At 40.6% G+C, this 25829-nt stretch overlaps 1 long non-coding RNA gene across 1 annotated transcript in view; it reads left to right on the forward strand.

The window, feature by feature from the left end:
* Positions 1 to 103: 103 nt before the first annotated feature.
* Positions 104 to 25829, forward strand: part of LOC141985333 (uncharacterized) — a 53856-nt gene continuing 28130 nt past the window's right edge. Inside the window, exons 1-3 of the long non-coding RNA XR_012638908.1 lie at positions 104 to 374; positions 10980 to 11121; positions 12264 to 12356. This is a non-coding gene — a long non-coding RNA (uncharacterized LOC141985333). The remainder of the gene's footprint in view (positions 375 to 10979; positions 11122 to 12263; positions 12357 to 25829) is intronic.

The raw sequence follows: 25829 nt of genomic DNA on the forward strand, positions 1-25829 counted from the left end.
TGTAGAGCGCTACGCCGAATGCCTGTAGAACAAACTCGGAAACCAGCCCAAAAAAGCGCTGCCTACGAGGCTTGAGTGATAAAGGCGGGTCCTTCGTGGATTGCGGGAGCGCGAACTGCCCCCGGGTTCTGTAGCGAGCACGAAGAGCGGGCGACAGTTTCTAATCAGGCAGCAGTAAGGCAGCCTAATACGCCTGCGCACTCGGCCCCCGATGCGGGATTTAGGCCCCCGCCGCTCCGCCTCTGGAGAAAGGCCCAAGAGCCACCCAATCAGCGGCCGAGAGCTGTTGAAACCCCGCCTCCTGCATAACAACTGTTGCTAGCTGGGGACGCTTTCTGTGGCACGTGCGCGCAGCCTGCCGGGGCAGAGATGAGGTGGGACGGGTAGGCCGGGCACGATCGCTGGGGGAGGCTGGCCTCGTGGGGCGGCTGCAGCGGGGTGGGGGCCCGGGCGGGGCGACAGGGCAAGGCCCCAAGGGAGGGGCGTCCGGTGGGGTGAAAGGAGCTAACGGAGCGGGGAGGCGGCGCTCCCCGAACCCCAGCGAAGGAGGGTGCAGGCGGGGGAGCCCTTTCCACTGAGCGTCCGTGAGTCTTCAGAGCTTCTCGGCGGGTTTTACCTGTGGATCCAGGAGATTAATGACCTGCGGGTGTGTCTCTCTGCATGTGCATATGTTAATGAGGACTCAGGGGGCCCTGCTCAGTCATTATCGGCTCTTCTCGACTTTTCATTTTTATTGCTCTGCTCCAGTTGTTACCTCCCACAGGAGTGCTCTGTAATATTGGCATCTAGATTGTTGTCAGGTAACAAATGCTGTGGTAATTATAGGTTTCAGAGTAACAGCAGTCTTAGTCTGTATTCGCAAAAAGAAAAGGAGGACTTGTGGCACCTTAGAGACTAACCAATTTATTTGAGCATAAGCTTTCGTGAGCTACATGAAACTTATGCTCAAATAAATGTGTTAGTCTCTAAGGTGCCACAAGTCCTCCTTTTCTTTTTGTGGTAATTATGGACATCTGGTCTGCTGGTCTCTTGCTACTTTTGTTAAAGATACAGAATAAATATTATATAATTTCCTCCCAGAAACTTGGAAATAAAGTGGAAATGCAAACAGTGTTGTTTCCTGCAGTTTAATATGTGCTTGCTTTCCTATTTACCAAACAATTCCTGCCTCACCCCACCTCTCCTGTCATCTTTTTAGTGGAAATTAAATCTACACTACTGTTTGTTTTGTGAAGATTTCCTTTCTTGTAGGGCTGTCAATTAATCGCAGTTAACTCACACGATTAACTAAAAAAAATGAATCACGATTAAAAAAATGAAACAATTAATAGAAGTTTTGGTTGTATTGTTAAACAATAGAATACCAACTGAAATTTACTGAATATTTTTGGACGTTTTTCTACATATTTAAATATATTCAATTACAACACCGAATACAAAGTGTACACTGCTCACGTTATATTATCATTTTTATTACAAATATTTGCACTGTAAAAATGATAAACAAAAGAAACAGTATTTTTCAGTTCACCTCATACAAGTACTGTAGTGCAATCTCTTTATTGTGAAGGTGCAACTTACAAATGTAGATTTTGTTTTTTGTTACATAACTGCACTCAAAAACCAAACAATGCAAAACTTTAGAGCCTACAAGTCCACTCAGTCCTCCTCCTTGTTCAGCCAATTGATAAGGCAAACAAGTTTGTTTACATTTATGGGAGGTAATGCTACCCGCTTCTTATTTACAACGTCACCAGAAAGTGAGAACAGGCGTTCACATAGGACTTTTGTAGCTGGCAAAGCAAGGTATTTATGTGCCAGACTTGCTAAATATCCATATGCCACTTAATGTTCAGCCACCATTCCAGCGGACATGCTTCCATGCTGATGATGCTCATTTAATAAAAAAAAGTGTTAATTAAATTTGTGACTGAACGCCTTGGGGGAAAATTGTATGTCTCTGGCTCTATTTTACCTGCATTCTGCCATATATTTCATGTTATAGTAGTCTTGGATGATGACTCAGCACATGTTCATTTTAAGAACACTTTCGCTGCAGATTTGACAAAATGCAAAGAAGGTACCAGTGTGAGATTTCTAAAGATAGCTATGGCACTCGACCCAAGGTTTAAGAATTTGAAGTGCCATCCAAAATCTGAGCGGGATGAGGTGTGGAGCATGCTTTCAGAAGTCTTAAAAGAGCAACACTCTGATTCGGAAACTACAGAACCCAAATCACCGAAAAAGAAAATCAGCTTTCTGCTGGTGGCATCTGACTCAAATGATGAAAATGAATGTGTCAGTCCGCACAGTTTTGGATTGTTATCGAGCAGAGCTCGTCATCAGCATTGACGCATGTCTTCTGGAATGGTGGTTGAAGCATGAAGGGACATATGAATTTTTAACGCATGTGGCATGTAAATACCTTGTGATGCCAGCTACAATAGTGCCATGAGAACACCTGTTCTCACTTTCAGGTGACATTGTGAACAAGAAGCAGGCAGCATTATCTCCTGTACATATAAACAAACTTGTTTGTCTGAGCGATTGGCTGAACAAGAAATAGGACTGAGTGGACTTATGGGCTCTAAAGTTTCACATTGTTTTGTTTTTGAATGCAGTTGGTTTTTTGTACATAATACTGCATTTGTAAGTTCAACTTTCATGATAAATTTCAGAGTAGCAGCCGTGTTAGTCTGTATTCGCAAAAAGAAAAGGAGTACTTGTGGCACGTTAGAGACTAACCAATTTATTTGAGCATAAGCTTTCGTGAGCTACAGCTCACTTCATCGGATGCTCAAATAAATTTGTTAGTCTCTAAGGTGCCACAAGTACTCCTTTCCTTTTTAAAAGAAGAACTTTATTATAAAGTAAAAGAATCACACCTGCAAAATCAGGATGGAAGGTAACTTTACAGGGTAATAAAAAGATTTAAAACACAGAGGACTCCCCTCTGGACTCAGCTTCACAGTTACAAAAACAGGAATAAAACTACCTCTTAGCATAGGGAAAATTCACAAGCTAAAACAAAAGATAACCTGATGCATTTCTTTTCCTCACTTACAATTTTTGTAATTCTTAGATGGATTATTCCAGGTATATTTTTAGGAGATGTTGTCCCTGCTTGGCTTCTCTCTCCATCCAGAGAGGGAACAAACAAAGAGAGCCACACACAAATCATCCTCCTCCCCCAGATTTGAAAGTATCTTCTTTCCTCATTGGTCTTTCTGGTCTGGTGCCAGCTAGGTTATTTGAGTTCCTTTCAGGTAAAACGATTCAGTACAGCTGCCCCGGAGGGATTTTATGCGACCCTTATCTCTATGTTTATGACAGCAATTAATCATGATTAGTTTTTTAATCACACTATTAATCGTGATTATTTTTTTTAATCACTTGACAACCCTACTTTCTTGAGAAGATGACCAGGTGAGCATCATGAGATATCTCTCTTTTGAGTGAATTAAATTCTCCTGAAAGCTGTGACAGCCCTCAAATATGAAGTGCTCTGTTTATTCACAGAGTGGGTACAGCGTAGTGAACAGCTGTACAAGCTTCCCCATGCTACCCAACAGCATGCCTCAGCCCTGATATAGAGGCCTTCTAAGGCTGACAGGGTAATTCAGCCTCCAGATCCATTTAGGTGTTGATCCAAAGTCCATTGAAGTCAATGGGAGTCTTTCCACTAACATGGATGGGCTTTAGATCAGGCACTCTGGTCCAGAATCTAAAAAGTACTCAGAGGTACCCAACTTCCATTGATTTCAATGGCTGTGAGGCACTTAAATATCTTTTGAGGGTCTGGGCCTCAGTCCTTGTCCTTTCTGACAGGTTTCAGAGTAGCAGCCATGTTAGCCTGTATTCGCAAAAGAAAAGGAAGACTTGTGGCACCTTCGAGACTAACCAATTTATTTGAGCATAAGCTTTCGTGAGCTACAGCTCGCTTCATAGGATGCATTCAGTGGAAAATACAGTGGGGAGATTTATATACATAGAGAACATGAAACAATGGGTGTTACCATACACACTGTAACCAGAGTGATCACTTAAGGTGAGTTATTACCAGCAGGCGAGTGGGGGGTGGGGAGGGGGGTCGGAACCTTTTGTAGTGGTTCCATTTCCAGCAGTTGACAAAAACGTCTGAGGAACAGTGGGGGGAGGGGATAAACACGGGGAAATAGTTTTACTTTGTGTAATGACCCGTCCACTCTCAGTCTCTATTCAAGCCTAAGTTAATTGTATCCAGTTGGCAAATTAATTCCAATTCAGCAGTCTCTCCTTGGAGTCTGTTTCTGAAGTTTTTTTGTTGAAGTATTGCCACTTATAGGTCTGTAATCGAGTGACCAGAGAGATTGAAGTGTTCTCCAACTGGTTTTTGAATGTTATAATTCTTGACGTCTGATTTGTGTCCTGCTGGTAATAGCTCACCTTAAGTGATCACTCTGGTTACAGTGTGTATGATAACACCCATTGTTTCATGTTCTCTCTCTATATAAATCTCCCCACTGTATTTTCCACTGAATGCATCAGATGAAGTGAGCTGTAGCTCACGAAAGCTTATGCTCAAATAAATTTGTTAGTCTCTAAGGTGCCACAAGTTCTCCCGTCCTCTCTGAGACTATCAACAAGGATGCCAAATGTGACTGTGTTTTTGTTGACCTGCACACTTGCATAGTTGAGACTAAACTAACCCCCCTAAACTCGTATTATACAGTCAAAGATCACTGATAATTTACTGACCTGGATCAGATTCACTATGAGTTCCTACAGATGAAAGGCTCTCTATCCGATCCATCCAGTAACATAATTTATGGTTGTCTGAAAGTTCTTTATGGAGACGTTTGTTATAAAAATCCATAAAACATCTGATCACCATGTGTTGTCTAGCAATCATATGAAAAACTTGTCTAACTTAAGCTGGGAGAGAAATAATTCCATAGGAGATGGATTAGGAGACAGTGAGACCCATTTACCAGAAGAGATGCAAATGATCCGATTCCTCCACACACCCATCAGTTGATCTCTATGGAAGCCCTTTCACTGTGTTTGTGGCTCCATAATTTTGGGTATGATGGCAGGAATGGTGCAAGTTCATGGCACCACCCCCCTCCCACCTACAGGGATTTGCTCTGCAATATAACACTGATTCTGTTAGCATAGAAAGCCCCTCTGCACACTGAACTCACCTTCACCTGTGGCAGGAGGATTTTGAGCTATATGCGGACATGGATCTATGAGACCACAGCTTCTGCCCATGCATGCTGTAAGGTGGCTGGGGGAGTGGTCCCCAGAGAGTAATTTCTTACCCCACAGTAGAATGAGCATGTGATAACTCCACAGGTTGCAATGTTTTGACTTTGCGTTAGGTAAAGTGACCAAAGCTGATGTGTAATCTGAACAACTAGGGAATTGTATTTTCTAAATATTATAGAGATGGCTTTGAAATTGTAGTTTTCAAAGCTGTAACATGAAATGAGACTGGATCTTGTGTCAGATATGACTTTTTCTTACAATAGAGAGGAGACACTCATTGGCAACTTCAGTTATTTCAAAGAAACTTTTGGGGGAAATGATTTACAAGTGTGTTGTTTTGATCACTCATTTGTATTTGCTAGTGACAAATTAGGAGGTGAGAAGAAATTTAAAATGTAGAATGAGAGTGAAGAAATAAAGCATACCGTCTTAGAGTGAAATTCTGCCTAGGGCCACAAATTATAGTTCAAATTTATCTAGTCTAGAAATATTTGCCCAATCCTGCTCCCATTGAAGTGAGTAGGAGTAAGCTCATACTGTATATTACTTTGGGACTTGCATCATGTTTATTTATCTTAGAGTTTACGATAGCATCCATCACTATAGTATCTAAGTACTTGCCAGATGAATTAAGTCTGCATGACAAGCTCTTCCACCTTCCCTTACTAAGAATGCTTTATCTGCTCTCACACATTTCATTCTAGGTTTTGTGAACTGCATTGTCCCAGCGGAGAAGAGCAGTGTAGGTAGGTCATGGATGGAGATATGGTCACTGGAGAGACTTGGTGGATTTGTAGATCGGGACCAAGTCCTTGAATTGACAACAATATTAGCATGGGAGCCAAGGAAAGGATCAGAACACAGGGATAACAACCTATGCCACTGTGAAGGCTGAGAAAAACACATTCCGCTCAAGCTGAGACTGTGCTTTGCATCCACCAGTAATGTTTGAGAGTAATTTGGGACATTTCCTGAGGCAAGCCTCTGAAATGAAAATTAGTCTTTGTCCTTCCTCTATTCTTTTCAAGATTTTAGCCTCAGAGAAATTGAAAAAATTGGGATTGGTTACCTTGGAAAGGAGACAAATAAGAGGCAACATGATAAAAGTATGTAACATAATGAATGATAGAAGAGAGATCAGAATCTTCTGTTCTCCATCAGTTACAAAAAGAATAAGGAGACACTGAATGAAATTGAAAAGTGGCAAGTTCAAACCTGATAAAAGGCAATATTTGTAATTAGACTGTGGAACTCAGTATCACATGAATTCATTGAGGCCACAAATGTAGTAAGTTTCAAAGCAGGATTGGATGTCTATAGGTGGATAACAAGAATATCTACAGTTAGAGCAGTTAATGCAAATAAAACATTTTAGAAAGGACAGAAATCTTGGACCTTAAACCAGTCTTTATTAGGGATTAGGACAAGACATTCATGGGGACAGATTATCCCACATCTGCCTGCTATTTGGTTTCTGCTCCTTCAGAAGCATCTGGTACTGGCCCTTGTAGGAGACAGTATGCTAGACTAGATGGGCCATAAGCCTGATCTAATATGGTCATTCCTCTGTTCCTGTATTTGCATTCATTTTGGTTTTATATAGAAAGAGCATTAGGATCATACTTTTTAAGATGAATCATCTTTTACACTCATCCACATATGGCTACCCCTTCAGGTTGTGTCACATGTTTTTATAGTGCTGTGTCTGTTGTGATTATTTAAAGGTAAAATAAAACAGTTTTTAAAAGATCTTTTTTCTCTGTTGAACAAATTGCTTAATGAACCAAACCTTAACCTGCTGAGTATTATTTCAGAACAGATGTCTGTAACTCAAACCTTGTGAATCTGCCCATGCGGCTCCGTTCTTGAATCGCAGAGAACAAGTGAGTGGGTGGATTCAGAACATGAAATTGCTGTGTGCACTCATGTTTTGTTTATGCAGCAATGGTTTCTAAAAGGTTTAAATTGGAACTTGTTTTAATGTTTGCCTTTGTGTGTGTGTGTGTGAGAGAGAGAGAGGAGGGTGTAGGGGGGGCGGAAGAGAGAGAGAGATGAACCGTACGCACACGTAATATCAACCAAACCAGAAGGTATTCTTTAAGAATATGTTCTGTAAATGTAAAACTGCAACATTAAAACATTCTACCGACACATTTATAGATTTAGTTAGAAGAAACAATTTAGCCCTGTGTACAGGTCAGCCAAGGGACTAGCTGTTTTTAAAAAGTGCCTCTGAATTTACTAATGCTTTACTGTTGTTATATGCTGAGCACAGGCACAGGTGATGCAGTGAGAAATACGTTCTTCAGTCTGTGATTGTCAGTGAGCATGTTTCTGTTCAACAGACTTAGCACCATTAAAAGTGAACAAAAACCAGATGCTCTCTTTAATCTTGACCTAGTTCAAAACACACAATTGATACAATTCTCATATTACTGGATTATATAAATTCATCCAAAATCTGTACTCTGTGTCTGATCCTGCCCCAAAAGTTTTTAGGTGGAGATTTTGAGGGAGCAGGATGCAGATGGGTGGAGGATCTCGTCCCCTTGTATCCACTGAATGCATTCAGAATTATTTTTCTTTTGTTTATTGTCTGTATCCTGGACATTTTTCTTTTAATTGAGGTTCCGATGGTACTGGGGCAGAATGACAGGTTTCAGGTGTTTCTAAACATATCGCAGTGAATTTTGTTTGGGGGAATCGGTATTTTATAATCTATATTTAATATGCTATTCATATTCTTGGAATGAACCTGAAAAAGTAAATTTAAAGAGCTAGGGACTTCATAATTTCATTATTACCTGTTCTACTACTGTAATAATGTTTCTGGTACAATAAAGAATGTGTTTTTAAAAGGTGATTTCTCTGTAATTATATTAATTGCTTAACAGAAAAGTTAAAATCTGTGAATATGTAGGTTACAATTAGCAATAAAATGTCACTTACTATTAACGTTCCAGGTGCTAACAGCGCTACAGGAGTTTATAATAAACGGTGCATTTACTATTTTGGGGCTTCTGTAATTGCTTTGTGTTCTCTACATATTACTAAACTACAAAGTAGAGGTGGATTTTCATTTAATTTTATTTTTCCAACAATCAAACGTTGGTGTAAAGACTTGAATTAATTGCCAAATAGTTCAGTGTATGTTACCTTTAAGAATTTCAACAGAAAACAATCATAATCCTGAAACCACTGAACACAATTTCATTTTAAAATATGATTGTCTCTCAAATGGCCACTTTGGAAATAGGGTACCAGAAATCTTACTGCCTTTGAAATCAATGGGAATTGTGCCCTTGCCTTTAATGGGAGCAGAACTGGACCCAAAGTTTCTACACATTTCTGCACATTTGTACTGCGAAGTTTTGCCCTCCACATCCCTAAACGGAAGCCAGAGATGAAAATGTCATGCTCCTCGTGGTATTTTCCCTATATCATTCCATTGGTAATGGGGGATGAAGGACAACTATCTGGAACAAAAAGTGTTTATGAAACAAACATTGCAGCATTGTGCTTGTGTAGAGAACCAGGACGTTCAACTGATGAATCTGTTTTCTTGCCCAGGCTGAGTGAAGCACAAATGATAAATAAGCAGCATAGACAATGAAACGTAAATTATATAAGATTTAATCATCTACAAAGTTATTTGAAATGGGAGGAAATTTGATATTTAAATGTAAGGAGCAAAAATTGTATCCTCCTGAGAAGGCTTAAAGGGCTAACTAAGGCCATTTCTACACTACAGGGACTATAGCACTGGACCTATTCTGCCATAACCCCATAGTGCCGATGCAGCCTACAGTAACAGAAAGGGTTTTTCTATCATTGTAGGAACGCCACATCCCTGAGCAAAGGTAGCTAGGTCAACAGAAGCATTCTTCCATCTACCTAGCTGCATCTACAGTGGGAGTTAGGTCGGGATAGCTACTGGGCAGTGGATTTTTTGCTATGTTGACCTAAATTTTAAGTGTAGATCAGACCTAATTGTTCCTTCATGTGGGAGGTAGTAGAGGTAGTACGGCCACTGCAGGTTCTGAGAATCAATCAGGAAGGGGGCTATAATTCTACACATGGTTGGTTATGCTGCTCTTTTGACTCACTTCTGGGATTGTGGTTGTGGGTGGGTCCTGTGCTGTACAACATATTCATAAGTGATCTGGAAAAAGAGGTATGCAGTGAGGTGGCAAAGTTTGCAGACTATACACAATTACTCAGGATAGTTAATTCCAAAGCAGACTACGAAGAGTTACAAAGGAATCTCAAAAAACTGGGTGACAAAATGCCACATGAAATTCAATGTTGATAAGTGCAAAGTAATGTACACTGAAAAACATAATCCCTATGATACATACAAAATGATGGGGGTCTAAATTAGCTGTTACCACTCAAAAAAGAGCTCTTGGAGTCATTGTTCTCTGAACACATCTGCTCAATGTGCAGCAGCAGTCAAAGAAGCTCAGAGAATGTTAGGAACCATTAGGAAAGGGATAGATAATGAGACAGAAAAGATCATAATGCCTCTATATAAATCCCTGGTACACCCACACCTTGAATACTGCATGCAGTTCTGGTTGCCGCACATCAACAAAGCTATATCAGCATTGGAAAAGGTACAGAGAAGGGCAAAAAAATGATTAGGAATGTGGCACAGCTTCCATATGAGGAGAGATTAAAAAAGTCTGGGACTGTTCATCTTAGAAAAGAGACGACTAAGCGGGGGATATGTCAGAGGTCTATAAAATCATGACTGGTGTGGAGAAAGTGAATAAGGAAGTGTTATTTTGCTCTTCATATAACACAAGAACCAGGGGTCACCCAATGAAATTAATAGGCAGTAGGTTTAAAACAAACACAAAGAAGTACTTCTTGACACAACATGGAGTCAACCTATGGAACCCGTTGATGACCAAAATTATGACTGGATTCAAAAAAAGAATTAGATACGTTCATGGAGGATAGGTCCAGCAGTGGCTATGAATCAAGATGGGCAGGGATGCAACCCCATGTTCCAGGTGTCCCTAAATCTCTCACTGCCAGAAGCTGGGACAGGACAACAGGAAATGGATCAATTGATAATTGCACTATTCATTCTCTCTGAAGCATCTAGCACTGGCCACTGTCAGAAGACAGGATCCTGGGCTAGATGGAGCATTGGCTCTTCTTATGTTCTTAGAGCACAGTGGAATTCAGAACACTGGCAGAGCTCTCATAAGGGAGGCTATCATAGTATTTGCATACAATTATCTTTGCTTCTAACCAGTGTTGCTAGCCTACCACTTTCATAAGGATCAAATTCACCCAGTTTAACCAACAACAAACAGTACTTTAGGTTGGTTTCTGTTTGGCTGAATTTAAAGAAAACAGGTCATATCTGAAGTCAGTAATGAAATTTCCACATTTCTAGATGAAACTGTCCTGCTATTCCACAAATGTTACTCATAGCAAATGATACCTGCTATATGAATCATTTTGTATAAACAGAGGTAACATTACTATAATAAACTATTGGCATGAGATCAGTGTCTCCAGCTTCGAAAATAAATGCATAACTTTGCCTTCAAATTATTCTCGATAAGGGTATTCCTATAGCACCAAGAGACCATTACCTTGCGATAACACCCTTTGTAACTGACTTTATCTGCTAATTATCTTCTTTGCAGTGTGGCTTAGCCTCAATGACATCCCACACAGGATGTAATTATACTAGTTTATCCTGTTTACAGATGGGCAAACTCAAATGGTTTGGATTGGATGAAGTTTTTGGAATTTCTTGCAAGATTCTGGATGCCTCATACCACTGAATGGAAAATAAATATCATTTATTGTGTGGCAAGAAAACATTAATTCAAACAAGAATGATCTCAGGTATCCAGGTTTTTGACGATTTGCTCATGCTTGGACTGGTGATCTTCACTTCATGGCTTTAGCTCTCTTATTGTGTCCTTGACCACCCTGTACTCCTCTGCCACCCAAATAGTGCCCCTACAAATAGTGCCCCTGATAGTGCAGCAGAGAGTATTATGTCATGAATATAAAAACAACGAGGAGTTCGGTGGCACCTGCATCTAAAGAAGTGGGTTTTTTAGTCACGAAAGCTTATGACCAAATATATCTTTTAGTCTTTAAGGTGCCACTGGACTCCTCATTGTTTTTATGAATATAAAAGGATTCTTTTATTCTGGCTACTGGACATAGACAGACCCTGTAGTTCTCCTTGGTTCTCTATCGCCAGGACTTACTATTACAGACTGTGCTGCCTAGTGCTAATACATAGGTTCTCCCCAGAATTAAAAGTCACAGGATGGGTTGCTGACTACACCACAGTGTAGATGGGACATAACTGTGTTTTGATCATGTCCCTGAAGCGTGCAATAGTCTTTTACAAGGCTTTAGAGGAGCAGAGATAAGAAGGATCTTTTGGGTAAATGAACTATGGGCCCATTGGTAGGGTTAAGGATTTCAGTTGATTGGTGGTCACCCAACAGGAGACAGAATGGCTTACAGAGAAGTTGCAGACCTCTGCAGGCAGGCTGGGCCACAAAGGGGTCAGAATCCTCCTCACTCACCTGAAAAAAGAATTCCCAGGGGCCCCCTCTACCTCATGGGACCCACCTCCAACAAGTCTGGGCTGGACTGGTGAGACAGTATCTTGGTGTGGCAGACGTGAGACCTTGGAAGTGTAGAAATTTCAAAATACTATTATATTGAGATGTGCCAGAGGCTATGGGCAAAGGGAATATTAATCAAAACTTTGTATCTATAAATGTGATAGGTATATTTGTGAGCTAGGGATTGTATTCTAGCTCTATGGGAGAGGGTTACCCAGATAGTGGGGGATAATCACTCCAAATCCTGGGACAGGTAAACTGCTCCAGAGTAGTACCATTCCCCTAAGGGAGTTGCCTATACTGTTCAGACCAGGGTCAAGAGGCCCAGAAGACAAAGAAAGGGCTTTTGGTATAAAGGGCCACCCTGAACTGACCGAAAGTCTCTCATTTGATCTTCAGACTGACATGAAACTGTAATCAAGAGAGCAACACCCAGCTGGAAGGGTTTGAAGGACTGGAACCTACCTTCATGTGGAAGAAGGGGGACACCTGGTAAGCTTAGCATGAGTGTAGATTCTTTATTGGTTTATCTGGTTTTGACAAAGTCCTGGCTGGGATGCTTTAGTTGGGGATTGGTCCTGCTTTGAGCAGGGGGTTGGACTAGATGACCTCCTGAGGTCCCTTCCAACCCTGAGATTCTATGATTCTATGTTTTCTCTATGATACTTGTGCCCTAAATAAATGTACTGTGCTTTGTGAAAGCTGGCTCGTCACTGGTATACACTGTCAGAGCCCTTGGGAGAGAGCAGAACTGCAGGTATTGCACTAAGGTCAGATCTGCTGGGATAAATATGCTGACTTGTAAGGGGGCTGCAACCCTAAAATTCTGACCCGCGGCCAATGGGAGCTTCGGGGGAGGTACCACAGGCAAGAGCAGCGCGCAGAGCTCTCTGCCCCCCCTCTCCCACAGGGGCTGCAGGGACGTGATGCCGGCCGCTTCTGGAAGCGGCGTGGGGCTGAGGCTAGGGCAGGCAGGCAGCCTGCCCTGGCCCCAGCCCTGGAGCGTGCTGCTGCCATCTCGGAGCCGCTCCAGGTAAGTGGCACCGGGCCAGAGCCCGAACCCCTCCTGCACCCCAGCTCCCTGCCCTGAGCCCCCTGCCGCACCCCAACCCCATGCCCTCAGCCTCCTACTGCACCCCAACCCCCAGCCCTGAGCCCCCTCATACACTGCGCACCCCTCCTCTGCCCCAACCCCTTGCCCTGAGCCCCTTCCTGCTCACCACACCTCCTCCACACCTCCCACTCCCTCCCGCACCCCAACTCCCTGCCCTGGCCCTGCATGCAATTTCCCCACCCAGATGTGGCCCTCGGGCCAAAAAGTTTGCCCACCCCTGCTCTAGTAAAACCGGTAAGGTCATATTCTGAGGCCTGAGGGAATGTGGGAAGGGAGCACTGGCACACTGATTGTTTTGTTGTTTGTTTTATTAAATATTGATCTTTTCTCCATCCCCAACAGTGTCCCCCCCTTAGTGTCTTGCCTTTAGGTATTTTTGTAATACAGATTATATCCTGACTGGCTCCTTAGCTCTTTTAGAGCACTGGGGATATTGCTTATTGACATTGGTCTAGAAGGCAGAGTGACACCCTCTGTATGCACATCCTCAGGAGAGCTAGAGGCACTGCTTTGACATCATGAATGCCTTACACCAGATACAGTTGACAGCGAACAGAGGATACTATAAACCAGGTCAGCAGCACCTCAACCCACAACCCCATGCCCCTTACATACACTGGCTAAGTGCCACCTAGTCGAATAAGCATTATATTAGGATTCCGGAAGTTTAGTTATTTAAATTCATTTATTTCCTTCTCTTCTTTCTCCGGGTTGTTAAATTATAAAATCATGTGTCCAGTGCTTCAGGTAGAAATGCATTAGGAATAAGATCCACAACCAACCGTTTCAAAAGATGCTTCAGTCCCATATATGGATGGAACCATGGGAACCATATTCCCAGTGCTATTAGAGAACCTTAGTTTAAGATCTTGTATATATTAAGTGTTCTCTAAGAGCTGACACTGTTTCATGCATAAACAAAGTAGACTTATTCAACATTACTCCTTGGATTTACCCCTACTTTTGGGGAGATTACAATCCTAAAGGAATTCTTAAGTGTGGATACATAAACCAGAATTCATTAAATGCAATCTGCATGTTGGAGGGAGAAGGAAAAAATACAAGATCTAACAGTGAGCGTGTGGTGCTTTTTTTTTTCTTTTTTTTAAACTTCTGGTGAATAAATGCATGTTGTTACAATGGACTAATCTTGTTCCTCTCAACCCTGATTCTCTCAGAGTGAATAGTTTTCTTTTCTGTCAATTGAAGACAGCAAATTCTTGGTTAAGTACTATAGGTTTATTTCCAAATCTTCAGCACAATCCTTGGTGATTCAGCTGAGCTTCTCTTCTGTTCTTTTTTTTAAGCAGGAGTAGCACCCTATGTAAACATACCCTATGTCCTTCATGAAAAGGATGGCAATACTTTGAGTATGGCAACAGGGAGCACATGGGTAAAGGGACCTTTCATTCTGCCAGCTTTGATTCATGACTTCTAAACACAAAGCTAGAGAGGCTGAGGCCTTGTAATCACTACTAATGTCATTGCGTTACAACATGATTGTGACTAGTCGAGTTAGCGATAATATCACTAGTGACAGGTCATGTTCAGCATTGTGCCAGCTAGTCATGGTCAAACCCTAGGGCAGGGGATTTGCAACCATTTCTATACTGTGGCTCCATGTTACAACAGAGAGTTTTTGAACCCTCCTCCCAACTAGCCATAAAGAGAGGGAGGGAAGTCACATCCCCTTTGAGCCTGTCCCACAGGCCTTACTGAACCAAAACTCCCATTTGCTTCAATGGGAATTTTGCCTGAGTAAGAACTGCATCATCAGACCCTTAGTGTGCATGCAAAGAACCTGACTCTGCATTGCCTTGCACTTTTATGTAGTCTGTTCACAAAGAATGCTGACTGGTGTAAAATGCTACCAAATCAGAATAGTAGCATTTTACAGCCACTGATACAGGGTCCAAAGTGCGATATTTATGCAGTCTCCTGATCAGGAAAGGAACTGAAAAACTTGAAGCAGTATTGCTAATCCCCCCAAAATTGTGAGAATGACTTCGAAATCATGAGATTTTATAAAAATAATATATGTTGAAAGAGAAAAGGAGTACTCACGGCTGCTTCTCTGAAATATATGTTGAGTTCTTATTTGCCAGCTGGTGTTTGAGCCTTTAAGGTTTCTGGTTTCCAGCTTTCTCCCACAATCATGAGTGTTAGAAACTTATTTTTTAAAGCTTCTAATTGTCGCAAGGAGTCTATACCCCATTCTATTACGGCCACTAAGGGGTTAACAGGTAGGTGAGATAGTTCCTCAGCTGGAGCTAATTGCTGGGTCAGCAACACCTGGGGGATAGGAAGGCTGCAGATCAGAGGAGAGGGTGGCTACTTGAGAGACTACCAAGATGTAATCTTTAGCAGTATAGTGGAGGGAAGTATCCCAGTAAATTGGACTTCCAGAGAGGGAGAATCAGAGAATGTGAGTCTGGAAAAGGCCTACAAGAGAGATGAGTGAGTAAATAGAGAGGAATGTGAGGAACTGGTCCCAATGACTTAATGCTGGGTCTCTGGGCTGAAACCCAGAGGAGTGGGTCAGCCTGGGCTCCTCTACCATCCCCCCAAAAAGGGAATAGTAAAATGTCTTGGAGCAAAAGTGTCAAGACACAGCAGGGGACTGAGACTGTTGACTCATTGTTAGGGTCACTGGACTCCCGGTCTATCAGACTCCTGACCTGGCTGGAGTCATAAGAGGACTCTGCCTGGCACACGACCAACCAGCTGTTGGGGGTGGGAGCATAAATTGAAGCAGAGTTACTGTGATGCTACCCACAGTCACGACCGGGCATTGGCAGGTGAAGGCACCTCTGGGCACTCACCTTACCCGTGGACTCCAGGAGTTGGGACATTATGAAAAACACCAAATATAGTGAGGTATGTGATAATATCATGAGTGCTGGCAACACAAGATCAGTGTGGTGGGTAGCTACAAGGAAATAAGTGAGGAGGATGTTGGGTTGTAGCAACACGGGCCAATGTAATGTGCCATATGCTTGCCACTGGAGAATCAGACATCACGGCTGGTGGGAGAGGGGAGAAAGGTTGAAATAACCTTTTGCACAGTGTCACAGAGAGGGGAGGAGAGAACCAAGGAGAACTGGGAGAAAGATGCAGAATGGAGAGGTTGGAGACGCAGACCCTGAGCCAGCATTGTGATGTCCATGACTGCTACACTGGCACACAGCCCCACTGATGTCAGTGGGACTCTGTGCAGCCACAGCAGTCTGCTGGTGTGGATCACAATGCAGGATTGGGGCCATAGAGAGAAGGGGGCAGAAAGGGGAAGGAAGACAAATGGGAAGAGAAGGAAGTGGAATTGAGAGAAGAGCAAAGGGAAAGGAGAAGGAGTAAAACACTAGACAGAGAAAGGGAGCAAAGGCAGTGAAAGTGAGATGGACTGAAAGGCACAGTAAAGTCTCATTGTATTTGTCACTTGGCAACTGCCTACATTTAATTTTCATGACTTTCTAGTAGTCACGCTCACAAAGTCTCTTGTTACTGTCTTAGTGCCTGTCACAAATATGACTACTCAAGACTTGACTTTGTATTTAATTAGCATTTAATTTTTAAAGCCCCTTTTTCTCCTTTTTCCATGATAAATCTTCCATCTGCTCTCTCAAGGGTACTCTTTCAGTTCAGGTGTCAGATAAGTCACCAAGTGGGGGTCGGAGCAAAGCTTAATGCAATGATTCTCCACATGGGTCCTAACCTGGGACCTTCAGCACTGCAGCCCAAACCTATACCACTTGAATTAAAGAATTATCTAGGCTATTAAATGGTAGGAGTAACCATTTAGGCTGTTAACTTGCAGAAGGCTGTTAACTTGTAGTAGACCAGCCGTCAAGGGTAGAGGTGCATTACCCACACTTTGCCAGTTCACGACATTAGTACTAAATTAGTTGACTGTATCAAGCATTTTTAAGAATCAACTGAAAAGAAATCAGGTAGTCCATTCCTATTCAGCTATGTAACTTAAGCTATCGCTTTGATGTGCTTACAAACCAAATTCTACCTTCAGATATTTGTACAGAACTGCCCCTAAAGTCAGTGGGAGCCAGGAACAAAAAAACAGCCAACTGTTTCCTTCTTCTTAAACTCCTAAAAAATCTGATTGGACAAAGACTAAAACCAAGAAGAACTGGTTTTTGAGAAGCAATCCCGAGTCTTAGAACTAATTAAGCTGACTGTTACTTATTAGTGTTAGTGAAGGAGAGAGGAAAAAGTAGTCATTTGTGCTTTGCTGATGATATTGACCTGACTGGATCATTGCAAGAAGAGGGGCAAAAATTGCTAAATGGGAAGCAGACTGGAAGTGGAGCGGTTAGGTCTAAGTAGATCACACGAATCTATAGACAATGGTCTGAAAAGGCAAAGAGATTCCTGCTCAGATCTGAGGAGGCACTGGGGTACATTAAGCACGTGAACTATCTGAGTAGCATGACGCAAGGGACTCTAAACATCACTTAGGCATCTTCCATAGAATTGGACTAGTAACTGCTACTCTAGTGCCATTTGGAGAAGCAAAGGTATTACAATGAAGTGTAAAGTGCAGTCTCATCTTCAGCATCTTACTATATGCATGTGAGACATGGATGCTAAGGAAACAGGATATTAAAAGGCTTTCTGCCCTCAAACTGAAATGTTACAAGCCATTGCTGCCCGGTGTTTGTGTGCAAGGTATAGCTAATGAAGAAGCAAGTGTCTGAATTTACAGTATAACTGGAGTGATTCCTAGTATCATCAAGACAATCAAATGAAGAAAACTTGAGCTTGTGGGGTGGATGGGTGGAGGAAGATTGCCAAAGCAAGTTTTGTGGGGACTGGTGCCAGGGGCAGAGAGTACGTAGCTGATGGAACAGGGCGTGCTATATAGCATGCTTCTCAATGCTGCGTGAAGACTAGTTGGTCAGTGACTCTTCAGTGTTTTCTCTTTGTTATGTGATTTTATGGTGCTTTGCACTTTGAGAATAAATACAAATAATATACAGAGATCAGAAACACTGCAGACTAATAATCAAAAGAATTGTTTAGGTAATTTGGGGACTGATTCTGATGTTGCATTTTCTGATTTATCCCATTTTAATCCATCTGTTTAGTATCTGACTAAGATTACTCTGACATGAAGCATTATGTACATACTTTTTGAGACCTAAACAGCCTGTTTTTTTTCAGGCATACTAAGCATCCATAACTCCAGTTTAATGGGAGCTGCAGGTGTTCAGTGCCTCTAAAAAAGCTGGCACACTAAAGGTGTTCAAGCTTAATTCTCATTTCTTTCCCTCTTCTCCAGATATTTTGGAAGCTCTTCATGAGCCATTTACAAGACACACTGATATAACTACTTAGAAGTAAGTCTGTCAAGCGATTTCAAAAAATTAATAGCAATTAATTGTGCAATTAAAAAAATTAATCACAATTAATCGCACTGTTAAACAATAATAGAATACCATTTAAATATTTTTTGAATCTTTTCTGAATTTTCAAATATATTGATTTCACTTTATTTTTATTACAAATATTTGCACTGTAAAAAACAAAAGAAATAGTATATTTCAATTCACCTCATACAAGTACTGTAGTGCAATCCCTTTACAATGAAAGTTGAACTTATAAATGTAGAATTATGTACAAAAAATAACTGAATTCAAAAATAAAACAATATAAAACTTTAGAACCTACAGGTCCACTCCATCCTACTTCACTCAATCGCTCAAACAAGTTTGTTTACATTTGCAGGAGATAATGCTGCCTGCTTCTTGTTTACAATGTCACCTGAAAGTGAGAACAGGTGTTCTCATGGCACTGTTGTAGCTGACATTGCAATATATTTACGTGCCAGATGCACTAAAGATTCACATGTCCCTTCATGCTTCAACCACCATCCCAGAGGACATGCGTCCATGCTGATGACGGGTTCTGCTCGATAATGATCCAAAGCTGAGTGGACCGATGCATGTTCATTTTCATCATCTGAGTCAGATGCCACCAGCAGAAGGTTGATTTTCTCTCTTTGGTGGTTTGGGTTCTGTAGTTTCCACATCAAAGTGTTGCTCTTTTAAGACATCTGAAAGCATTTTCCACACCTCATCCCTCTCAGATTTTGGAAGGCACTTCAGACTCTTAAACCTTGGGTAGAGTGCTGTATCTATCCTTAGAAATCTCACATTGGTACCTTCTTTGCGTTTTGTCAAATCTGCAGTGAAAGTGTTCTTAAAATGAACATGTGCTGAATCATCATCCAAGACTACTATAACATGAAATATATGGCAGAATGACGGTAAAACAGAACAGGGGACATACAATTCTTCCCCAAGGAGTTCAGTCCCAAATTTTATTAACACATTTTTTTAACAAGCGGCATCAGCATGGAAGCATGTCCTCTGGAATGGTGGCCAAAGCATGAAGGGGCATATGAATGTTTAGCATACGTGGCACGTAAATACCTTACAACACTGGCTACAAAAGTGCCATGTGAAGGCTTGTTCTCACTTTCTGGTGACATTGTAAATAAGAAGTGGGCAGCATTGTCTCCTGCAAATTGTAACCAAACTTGTTTGTCTTAGCAGTTGGCTGAACAAGAAGTAGGACTGAGCGGACTTGTAGGCTCTGAAGTTTTACATTGTTTTGTTATTGAGTGCAGTTATGTAACAAAAAAAATCTACATTTTTAAGTTACACTTTCACAATAAAGAGATTGCACTACAGTACTTGTATGAGGTGAATTGAAAAATACTATTTTATCATTTTACAGTGCAAATATTTGTAATAAAAATATAAAGTGAGCACTGTACACTTTGTATTATGTGTTGTAATAGAAATCAATATATTTGAAAATGTAGAAAAACATCCAAAAATATTTAATAAATTTCAGTTGGCATTCTATTGTTTAACAGTGTAATTAATTGCGATTTTTTTTAATCGCAATTAATCTTTTTGAGTTAATCACATGAGTTAATTGCGATTAATTGACAGCCCTATTTGAACTCTCTTTGTTGTTTGTTCACTGATTAATCTATTTTTTTTGAACTGATAAATACAATGGCAAAATATTATTTTCTAATCTATGTGTTGTTAATTTTTGTCACAATCCAATTGCTCTGACACCGAAAAATCAAAATTGATCTGATTTGAAGTCCAAATCATAAAGTTCTAATTTATTTTTAAAAAGAAACCTGAAGAACATTATCTGTGATTATTTTTAGTTGAGATGGCTTCAGTGAAATCATTTCCACAGTAAATGTTATACTAGGCAACGTTTCAGTTGATTTGAAACTTCAGAACAAACTCAGAGCTAAGTATAGGGTATTTTTTTAAAAGTGAATACATTTCAAAGAATTCAGTGAGGTTAAATCTGGCTTTCATCTGTTTTCTGGGTTATGAGTTCATCAGAACCAGTCCAAGGGCTTACATATTTCCATTACATGGTGCTTTACCTATTATTCTGATTACTCTGTTCCCTGTGGTTGTAAAATATATCTAGCTCTTACTGTGAAAAATGACTCTGTAAAAACAGCACCCTGGGGTTCATTATTTATTGTGTCTCAGTGACTTCCTGATCAAATGTAAGCACAATGGCTCATCTTAACTTCCAGACCTGAAACGCTGCCTGGGTTCTGAAACTCAAATTGTTCTGTTTGGGTCATGCCTTGCCTCTAGTAATAAAAGATTATATACAGGCCAAATTCTGTACACCAGTACACCCCTCTCCCCCCACCATTGTGTTCACTGAAGTTACCCAGCGGTATCTGAGGACAGCATTGGCTCCTGTGAAATTATGTCGATGCGGAGCTAGATTAGAATTCAGCTCATTCTCTCACAACTTTATTGACTCTGCAGTTCTAATGGGAGTTAAAAAGTTAGGTCATGTCTACGCTAGCAAGTTTACAGCGGCACAGATGTACTGATGCATCTGCGCAGCTGTAAGATCACTTGTGTAGGCGCTCTATGCCAATGGGAGAGAGCTCTCCTGTCGACACAATAAAACCAGAGCAATGGTAGCTTCTCCCACCGACTTGGTGCTGTACACATCGACGCTTAGAATCATAGAATATCAGGGTTGGAAGGGACCTCAGGAGGTCATCTAGTCCAACCCCCTGCTCAAAGCAGGACCAATTCCCAATTAAATCATCCCAGCCAGGGCTTTGTCAAGCCTGACCTTAAAAACTTCTAAGGAAGGAGATTCTACCACCTCCCTAGGTAACGCATTCCAGTGCTTCACCACCCTCCTAGTGAAAAAGTTTTTCCTAATATCCAACCTAAACCTCCCCCACTGCAACTTGAGACCATTACTCCTTGTCCTGTCATCTTCTACCACTGAGAATAGTCTAGAACCATCCTCTTTGGAACCACCTCTCAGGTAGTTGAAAGCAGCTATCAAATCCCCCCTCATTCTTCTCTTCTGCAGACTAAACAATCCCAGTTCCCTCAGCCTCTCCTCATAAGTCATGTGTTCCAGACCCCTAATCATTTTTGTTGCCCTTCGCTGGACTCTCTCCAATTTATCCACATCCTTCTTGTAGTGTGGGGCCCAAAACTGGACACAGTACTCCAGATGAGGCCTCACCAATGTCAAATAAAGGGGAACGATCACGTCCCTCGATCTGCTCGCTATGTCCCTACTTATACATCCCAAAATGCCATTGGCCTTCTTGGCAACAAGGGCACACTGCTGACTCATATCCAGCTTCTCGTCCACTGTAACCCCTAGGTCCTTTTCCGCAGAACTGCTGCCTAGCCATTCGGTCCCTAGTCTGTAGCTGTGCATTGGGTTCTTCCGTCCTAAGTGCAGGACCCTGCACTTATCCTTATTGAACCTCATCAGGTTTCTTTTGGCCCAATCCTCCAATTTGTCTAGGTCCCTCTGTATCCTATCTCTGCCCTCCAACGTATCTACCACTCCTCCCAGTTTAGTATCATCCGCAAATTTGCTAGGAGTGCAATCCACACCATCCTCCAGATCATTTATGAAGATATTGAACAAAACCGGCCCCAGGACCGACCCCTGGGGCACTCCACTTGACACCGGCTGCCAACTAGACATGGAGCCATTGATCACTACCCGTTGAGCCCGACAATCTAGCCAACTTTCTAGATTGTCAGTATAACTTATGTTGCTCAGGGGGGTGTTTTTTTTCACACCCCGGAGCAACGTAAGTTATCCCAACAAAAGTGGTAGTGTGGACATGGCCTAAGAAACACTTTTATTTTCGGGGGTCAGTACACCAAACAGATATGAATAACCGCAGGGAGCAGAACTGTTGCATAAGAAAGGTATCAATTTTGCAAAGTCACTTTTCAAAACAATGCCATACCTTAAAATAAAACAGAATAATGTAAGACTTCTATTTAAAAAGTTTGACAATTTTATTTTGTGTTCTATCTTAAGCCTTGCACAGTGAAATACGCTAGTGAATCCAGTAGATTTATTTGGAGATCATATGCATGTAATACTGTATACAGGTGGTTAAGGAAGCAAAACTGTATTAACTCGTCAAATTTTTTTACACATATGCAAACAATATAAAATCAATGTTCTATAAAAATGATTAATTACTGAGTTTGCAAAGAACAAAGGATTCTAAAAAGCTGCAGTCAACATTGTCACTTTAATCATTTGATCAAAGTTTATATTTAATCTCTGGCCCTTAAAATTTAGATTCAGCGCAAATGAACAATTTTATTGAACGTACATATCAATCTCACAATATATTCCTCTTGAAGTTTAACCCATGATGCCATCCACAAAGGAGATTCTTTACTCCAAATTTTATTTCATAAGCCATACATTACATTAGGTAGTTTTCAAGGCTTAATTATATGAACAGCAATTTATTGTCTCCTCCATGCCCGCTGGGGCAGATCCTCAGCTGGTGTAAACTGCCATAGCTTCAATGGGGCTCTCATTACTCTCTTTACTCCCATTAACGTAAAGAGGAGCTATTTTTATGCAGCAGGGAGAGAACAGAACCAGTAAAATATAGACAAACATCAGTAAGAAAATCATCCATTTCTAAATGTGAAAATTAATTTAAAAACAATGTATCTTTTGTTTCTTTGAGCCAGATTCCCTTTCAAGTGATGAAAACAAAATCTCTCTCTCTCTCTCTCTAAAACAACATGATCAATCTATTTCATTATGCGCAGCCTTGGGCTATGATCCTACAGCTGTCTCCTTGTAAACGGACCCCTGCGCCTAGATGGATGAAACTGCAGCATCTGGGCCTTCGTATACTGACAATACAAATTTCAAATGGCCAGAGCTTGATTGATAATCTTACCATGGACCTCTTATGTGGGAAGAAATTATAGGCATTGTGTGAATGTTCAGGGCTTTATGCCTTCTCCTGGGCTGAAGTTCAGATCTGTTAAGGTGTTTGTGATTAAGATAATTGAAGTGGAAGAGGCCTCTGGTTTTGGAGCCACAAAGCCATCCGTTCTATCCCTGATACAGCACGATTAAGCTGAAGGTTGTGGTACAGCCACAGATTGTTTACACAATGAAAATTCCCACCCACCATAAATGTTACATAAATGTTAGTCAGGCCATGAATCTCATAAGAGGATTTTCTTATTCACTGGGCCCTCTGCAATGTTCATGAGGCTCAAAACATGCCCCTCTGACACAAGGATACTTTTTAACCTCAAAATTAATAATCAAGCCATAGACAACCTGCACCCATCTAGACAAAGTTGTTGAAAATAGTCAACCATTGTGGGGTCTAGTCTCACCTGGGAGAGGGCACCATGACTGCAATAGCTTGTCTCTGTGGTGTTTGGTTTCTTAATCTGTTTTTTAGGATAAATGGCCAAAGATTATATTCCTTCCCTCATGTGTGTCTTTAGAGGCATTGAGTATCCTGGTTGAAGCAACCTAATATCCAAAGAGATAGTAACTAATATTCCATAACTGGAGATTTTGGAGTGGTGTCTTTTTGTGCAGGACAGTAAGAGAAAAATAGACTCTGGGCCCAATTCTGCAAGTTGCTGAGCACCCTCCACGCCTATTGATTTCAGTGGGAGCAGAGCACTCTCAGACACTCATCACCCCGCGGGGTTGAGGCCAACATCTAATTGACAATTAGCCTTGACAATTAGTCAAGTGGTGGAATTTCCACAGTTTGGTATTCATATACACTAGCTGCATTTTGGATGAACAGAAGCCTTTGTGTACCATTGTGACAAAAAAAATTTTTAGATTTGCTGCATTCATATTTTCTCCCTATTTTTGTTTAAATTGTCAGGATACATATAGGAGTTTGTGTCTTACACTCTTTGAGAACGTATCCCCAGAGATTTTACTGTACACCTTATATATAGGATCACAATTTTATTCTGGTGTGAAAATGGGGGGAGTAGCTGAGAATTAGCCAACTATCCTCTCTTAGTTTTTGAAATGCTGTATTAGGTGGAGAGAACACTATGCCAAAATGTTTGTATATAACTGAAAAGAAAGCTCAGCTGCATTTTAATGAAGTAACTTAACCAGTTTAAAGAAATGCTTATCTTTATACACATGTATAATTCAATATTTATTTATAGAAAGTTTCACTAGGAAAATCAATCTACAGAAAATAAGACAATAAGCATCACTATAAATCAGAATACCCTATCCCTTCACTATAAGGCTCTCTGTTTTAAGGCTACCTCTGATATAAGGCTACTTTAAATTGGTTTCTAAAAAGAGTAAAGGAAACCTCTTGTCAATACATTAATAACCATGCTACGCTAAAATAAAGAAAAGAGCAAATATCTCTCCATAGCTAGCTTATATTTAGGGCAAGTTTTTTATGGACTAGATTCTTACTTTATATCCACTTAGCTATTCAAAATTATTCTACTGTAATGCAAATTTAAAATACATGAGGCATTTTTGTTCACATTCTGCAATTAAAAAAAATTGATCTACACAATCTAAATGTTTGTATTTAAGATGATTTCCATTTTTCATAAACATACATTCCTTTACATAAGTATATTAAGTAGGTGATTATATTCTTTGTATTCTATAAGAATCTACATTTGGAAACCCTTTATAAAATAGCACATTTTCTGGACTCTTATGTCAGACATATTCTAGACACTAGTTTGTCTTTGGAATGTCTAGTATTCAATTGCCTGTACAATACAAATCAGTACTTGAAAGTCATTATGTGCATTAATTTATACCTGACTTTGCTTTTTTTGCTCATGAAGCTAAAAAACTAACCTTATGTATACTGTAGTGATAAAAATACAAGTTAATTTTTTTCTGGAATTTAGTACTACTACTTACTGTAAGTATATTTCATATTTGTATATTTTTAAAACTCTGAGATACACCCACTTTGCTCAAATTGGATATCTTATTTTGCATCCCAAATAAAGGGCATTAATCTGTTTAAATATAATCTATGGAAGGCACAGTAGACTTGAAAAAGTTACATGGAAACCAATTTCACCCTAGAGTTTCTAAATGAGTAGAGCTAGCTTTATCAACACTAGTAGAGGAAGAAAATAATAGAAATTCAGAATTACAGGGATGGAAAATTTTTATTTTGTCAAAGCCACTTTTTTTGTAGAGAATTCCCCCCCCACACCCCAAATTGTTAAGTTTTTATCAAAGCATAAACTAACTTTGGCTGAAATGTTTCAGTCTTCAGTGGCTGGAAAATAAAAGTCAAATTTCAGTTTCTTTTACCAGAAACTAACTTTCATTTTTGTGGGGAATTTTTTTCTCTAATCAGCTCTATTATATATATATATATATATATATATATATATATATATATATATATATGCTAAGTCCCAGAATCTCAGCTGGTGTCAACTGGTATAGATCCTCTGAAGTTAATGGAAGCTGGCCAGCTTAAA

Source organism: Natator depressus, chromosome 3, assembly GCF_965152275.1.
Source record: "Natator depressus isolate rNatDep1 chromosome 3, rNatDep2.hap1, whole genome shotgun sequence".
NCBI lineage: Eukaryota > Metazoa > Chordata > Testudines > Cheloniidae > Natator > Natator depressus.